The sequence below is a fragment of the Mytilus edulis genome, chromosome 5 (assembly GCF_963676685.1).
Source record: "Mytilus edulis chromosome 5, xbMytEdul2.2, whole genome shotgun sequence".
Taxonomy (NCBI): domain Eukaryota; kingdom Metazoa; phylum Mollusca; class Bivalvia; order Mytilida; family Mytilidae; genus Mytilus; species Mytilus edulis.
The window spans coordinates 26,878,572-26,884,571 of record NC_092348.1 but is presented as its reverse complement, the minus strand read 5'-3'; positions in this window follow the sequence as shown (position 1 = coordinate 26,884,571).

The window sequence follows — 6,000 nt, the reverse complement described above, 5'->3', positions numbered from 1 at the left end:
TGTACATTTACGCCAAACATTTTTCATTTTAAAATGAAAAATAAATTTTCAAATTGCTCTGAAAATTTTAAATGTAGTTGGTTAGAAAAATGTAACAAAAATCTATTCAAATCACTTTCGAAAAACCATTTTCTCTATAAGATTTGAAATTTGTTATTCTCATGAAATTACATTTTTGATTTTACGAAGATATTAAAACAAATAACAATAAGTTTGTGTTAAAAATGATTTTATTTTGTCAAAAGTTTTAATATATTTAAACATTTACATTTGCTTGCTTTAGCAAACAAAACATATTTTAATCTCATTCTTAAAAGCAAATATTGAAAATACTGACCTTTAGTATTTTTCAATTTAGTTTACAATATTGAAAAATGAAAAATGCTCTAACGTGGAGCATTTTTCAATTTGACTTACAATATTGAAAAATGAAAAATGCTCTAGCGTGGAGCATTTTTCAATTTGACTTACAATATTGAAAAATGAAAAATGCTCTAGCGTGAAGCATTTTTCAATTTGATTTCAAATATTGAAAAATGAAAAATGCTCCAACGCGGAGCATTTTTCAATTTGACGTTTGAAAATGAAAAATGAAAAATTGTTCAATTTCTCATTTTTCATTTTACTGTGCAATATTCAAATTTGAAAAATGTTCATTATTTAAATGTTTAATAATGAGAACGAAATGTAATTTGTTTCATTATAGGCGTTTCGAATGTTTCAATTGTTGACACTTTTTATTAAATGTTTTACTATTTCCGTTCTCTTCTTTCTTGTTTTAAGTCAATATATCTTGAAGATCTTTTTAAGGTGTGTGTCACTGTGTGTGTGTGAACTATGTGTGGTATCAACAAATTCCGAACAAGAATGGTACACTGACAAGTACGATAATGACCACAAAAAAATCATTCTTTCTTTTATATTAATATACCTAGTCGTCTTTGTAGCTACATTTTCATATATATCTTTCGATCTATCAATCTGTCAATTATTGTATATATCTATCTGTCTATCTATCTGAATTTTGTTTTTCTTTGTCTTTTCTTTCTTTGAATTGTCGGGGTCGAAATCTTTAATTCGGTTCTCTCGAAGTGAAAAAGTATCTTGCTCACATACTGTACATGTTGTAAGAATGGTAGAATTTTTATACCATTGATGTTTGATTCAACAAATGATACTTGACGGAAGAACACACAAAGACATTTCTCAACACTTGACTTCTATAGGAATCAAGCATGCATCAGCGCGAACAATAAGTCGTTTTTTGTTCTGAAAATGGAATAACTAGCCGATGTGGAGTAGACGAAGGAGTATTAAACCATATCGTGGCTGAATGTGTCAAACATGTTAGGAAAGAAGGGAAAATATTAGAATATTAGATAGTGTCCATGTCAGTTTCAGTACATGCTCAAGGAGCAGTGTTCGCGGGTGGGGATGGATGGGTGTAGATATTATTTTATTCTGATCACTGCGCTAGTATTTGTCTTCAAATTTGTATTTTTCTGCATTGTGCATCATTTCCTAATTTTGAATCTGTTTAATACAAACTTGTTTGTCCCAAGCTTATAATCTTCACAATTCTCGCAGAAAATCAAAAAAGCAGTATCTTATAAAAGAAAATATGAACTTAGCTTGCATGCATGTAGGTGTGGTAAATGTATATTTCGAAGGATGAATGACTTTTTATATTTGCTTTTACCGAAACAAAATGTAGCAAAGACTATATCATAATTATGTGAATAGTATTTCAACAAACATTAAACAGTTCCTATGAGGTTCTGTTTTATGTACATTCTATTACCTTTTATTCAATATGATTTTACATCTTTAATATGTGAAAGCAAAACGAGTATTATAGGACAAATATGTCGACACAAAAAATGGGTCTCAGTCAGTAACAATATTCTTTTGAAATAAAAGAAAGTAAAAAAAAACAACAAAATCGACACTGATCGACACACACGTATTCAAAGCCATATGCATCATGTACATGGAACAAATTCTAGTACATTGTAGTTACATTTAAAACATGGTGTGCGCACAGTGTGTGTTATTTTCAGACTATCCCACAAACGGTCGGAAAGTGATGACAGGCCATTTATCAAGCAAAGGAATCAACGTATCTGAGGCTAGAGTTGGTAAAGCATTAGCGACAGCTAATAGCAGTGGCGGGTCAAGAACTTTTCATAAGGGAGGGGGGGGGGGGGGCTGACTGACCTACAGGGGGGAGGACTCCAGTCATGCTTTAGTGATTCCCTATATAATTAACCAAATTTTCCCCACAAAAGGGGGTCACCAACAGAAATACATAGTGTTTCAACTTCTGCAATGATGACAGCGTATAATGCACATGGTCGACGCTTCCACAAAGAAAAGAAGTGAGGGACGATATCAAAAGTTCAATGTAGGATAACAAAAACATAGTTTTTTAACTGACACCCCCCTTTTTTTCTAAACTTAATTTGAGAAAAATTGATTGTAAAATATGGAAATATGTAAAATCGATTTTTGATAAACAAAACTCGCAGCAATTTTACAACCCCTCCCCTCTATCACCCCAAACCATTTGATTGAAGTTTTTCATCCTACATTCCTTCTGCTTTCGTGACTGTTACCATGATCGGTCATGGATTTTGCGTTTCATTTTGGACATAAAATATCTCTTTTAAATAGCCTTAATTTTTGTTTGCTAGTCAAAAGAAAGGTAAATAAAAAGTTAATATCCAATAGATAAAATCTTTTGTCAATGTACAAGTTTTGTGTATGTGTGTGTAAAAATCGTCTTCTATCGAGTCATGTCGCTTTTTTCTTATATATCATTATCTTGGTAGCGTTCTTTACTACTCCCAAATAGCATGACAGAGACTTGAACCCAACTAATATTCTAAAACAGTAACTTTCTTTTTCTGTACCTGCCTACTAGTATCCCAAGCTATTGATTTGTATATTTGTATGAATGTATTACAGTTGTGGTCCTTTGTCCAATTAGTTGTCATCCATAACTTATTTTTTCATCGTTTTATTAAAATCCTTTTTTTTCCGTGTTTTTTATTGTTTCGATTTTTGGGTTTGTTCGTGCTTATTTCCTATAATAATGAATTAAAAATTATAATTAGTTTATTTCGCTTCGTCTACCTATTTTTTGTTTAGCAACAAACAGTCAATCAATCCAGCTCTTAATTATTTGTTACAAATGAACATAATGGTCCTTTAAATTTTTTTATATTGATCATTTCTCTGCAGGGAACTATGTTTTGGAATATTGTTTCATATCATTTTGTGATACGCTTACGGAAACATGATTGTGCAAGGTTTAACTTAATGTAAATGGCAGAACGTTGATTAACTTGGTAGCATAGCTTTCATTTTTCTCCTTTTTATGTAACAATATATAAAAGCTGTGGAACTTTAACCACTGTATGGTAAAATAAGCTGTTTCATACTTTTTACTTCCCCCTGAATTATAAATAAAATAAAACCCTTTCCTTTCTGTTGTCAGAATAGGAACGAGAATTTGACAAAGAGACAGCAACCCGACCAAAAAGCAAAAGCAGCCCAAGGCCATTAGTGGGTCTTCAATAGAGCGCGAAAATCGGGAACATGGTGGACCCTTTACACAAATGTGTACTAGTTCATCGAAAATGGACGTCACATTAAATTCCGAAACATATTAATAAAAGTAAATAAAAAAAACTTACAAACAAAACGAACTTATAAGGCTACCAGTTTCTTCTTTTTTATTCTATTATAGTACTTAACCTTGTGTATATGTAGTTTGTGCGAGCGAATGCACTTCTAGTATGACTTTTAAAAATAACTTGATAGTTTTCCAGTGTGACTGGATAGTTGCTAAAGGTATATCGTACTTTTCAAACGATTCGGAAGTTGACATTATATATGCATAGAGACACCTGTCTTCTCTTGAATACAATAAAAGTGTTCCAAGGGACTTTTGGTTGTGTGTTTAGTTGGGTTGTTATTTCGATGCTGTGTTAGCGACATCTTTTTCTGTTTATATCAGTATATATCAAATCGTCGTGTTGCGATGTAATAGAAGAAAAGGTATGAAGAGAATTATAAAGCCATAGTTTTAATAGAGATTCTGCTGAGAATAATAACTTACAGAAAAAAATTGATAAAAAATTAACTGTCGATATATTTGATACATAATTGATTCATAATCCTAATGTAACCTAGGTATCGGTAATAAAATTACAGTATTTTTTTTTTTATTAAAATCGATTGCAATTGTACTGACTGATTTTGTAGGCTCAGACACAGGATGGTTTATAGGTTATTATTCGCTCTGAATTTGGTTGTGCACCTAAAACGATCTAATCCCTAAGAGTTCTATATATGCGCCGTAAAGTTATTTTTTCTCGTATGGATTGTCTTGTTTTAAATTTTTCATTTTGGAATCTTTTGTAGCTTCCTGTGCGGTATTGGTTACAATCAATGTTGAAGACTGTACTATGAATTATACTTTATTACTTCATCATCATTTAATGTCTTGTAGAAAAAAAAAATGTGTCAGTGGCAATCATACCACATTTTTTTTTATGAAAATATGAATAAAACAAACACTAGCATTTGTCAGTTCAGTTGTTCAGTTACAAAGCACGCTATTCACGAATCGAATAAATGAATAAACGGAGAACGCGCGGCAGCTTTATATATTTTCATGTGCCATACATGCTATATATATATATATATATGAATTTTTATAAATGTACATGTATCAATTGGTGGTGTTTTTTGTACTTGCTATTGGGGAAACTCAGAAAAAATAAGATTGCAACGTTTCTTCGGTATTGATTATGTTCATTGATTTTTTTTTTAATTTGGGACCTCGGGATTTCATGTTTTTTAAGCCCGGGATTTCGGAATCAGGACCCCTCCGACCCCCTCAACATAAAATCAATGATTAGTAAAGAAGGCGAGAGACTTCAGCGTGTGCACTCTTGTCATAATTTGAAATTTTTAAAATAATTTGATTAAAACATTTACCGATATTGCCTCTTTGTTGATACTTTTATTTTTTGTGTAGCTCGTCCGCTCCCATTTTATATTCGTTATGTAAACAGAAAGTCACAATTGTTCTGTTTTTTACATGGATCACGAAACTTTAATCCTGTTCCATATCATGCTGATAATTTTGGGCATAAATTCCATCTTGATCAAAATGAATCTTGCAAGTAGCCCTCGGAATATATAGAGGGTGATGTTGAGGTTACAAAAAGGGGATGTTGGATATAGGATTATAAAAATTGGGGTAGTGAAATCAAGGGGACATAAAAGGTGGGATCTAGAGAACAAACAAAAAAAGGAATTTAAGAAAAGGCGCACACCTAGTCACTAAGTTTGTAGTGTTGTTTACTGATTTTTGGAGGGGAGAAGGGGCGGGCATTATGGGAAGATCTACCGTCTCTGACTCAAAATATGGATAATTTTATGTCAAGGGTTTTATAATTCTCCATGACAGCTTCAGACAAAATAATGTTGTATCTCCTATCTTTTAAAATAGACAATACCCTTTTCTAAAATTGAGAATGGAAATGGGGAATGTGTCAAAGAGACAACAACCCGACAATAGAACAGACAACATCAGAAGGTCGCCAATAGGTGTTCAATGCAGCGAGAAACTTCCGCACCCGGAGGCGTCCTTCAGCTTGCCCCTAAACAAATATATATGTACTAGTTTAGTGATAATGGACGTCATGCTAAACAAATTAAACACAAAAAACTAAAATTAAAAATAATTCAAGACTAACAAAGGCCAGAGGCTCCTGACTTGGGAGAGGCGAAAAAATACGGTGGGGTTAAACATGTTTTTGAGATCTCAATCCCCCCTATACCTCTGACCAATGTAGAAAAGTAAACGCATAATCATATGCACAGTAAAATTCAGTTCAAGAGAAGTCCGAGTCCGATGTCAGAAGAGGTAACAAAAGAAAATGAACAAAATGACAATAATACATAAATAACTACAGTTTACTAGCA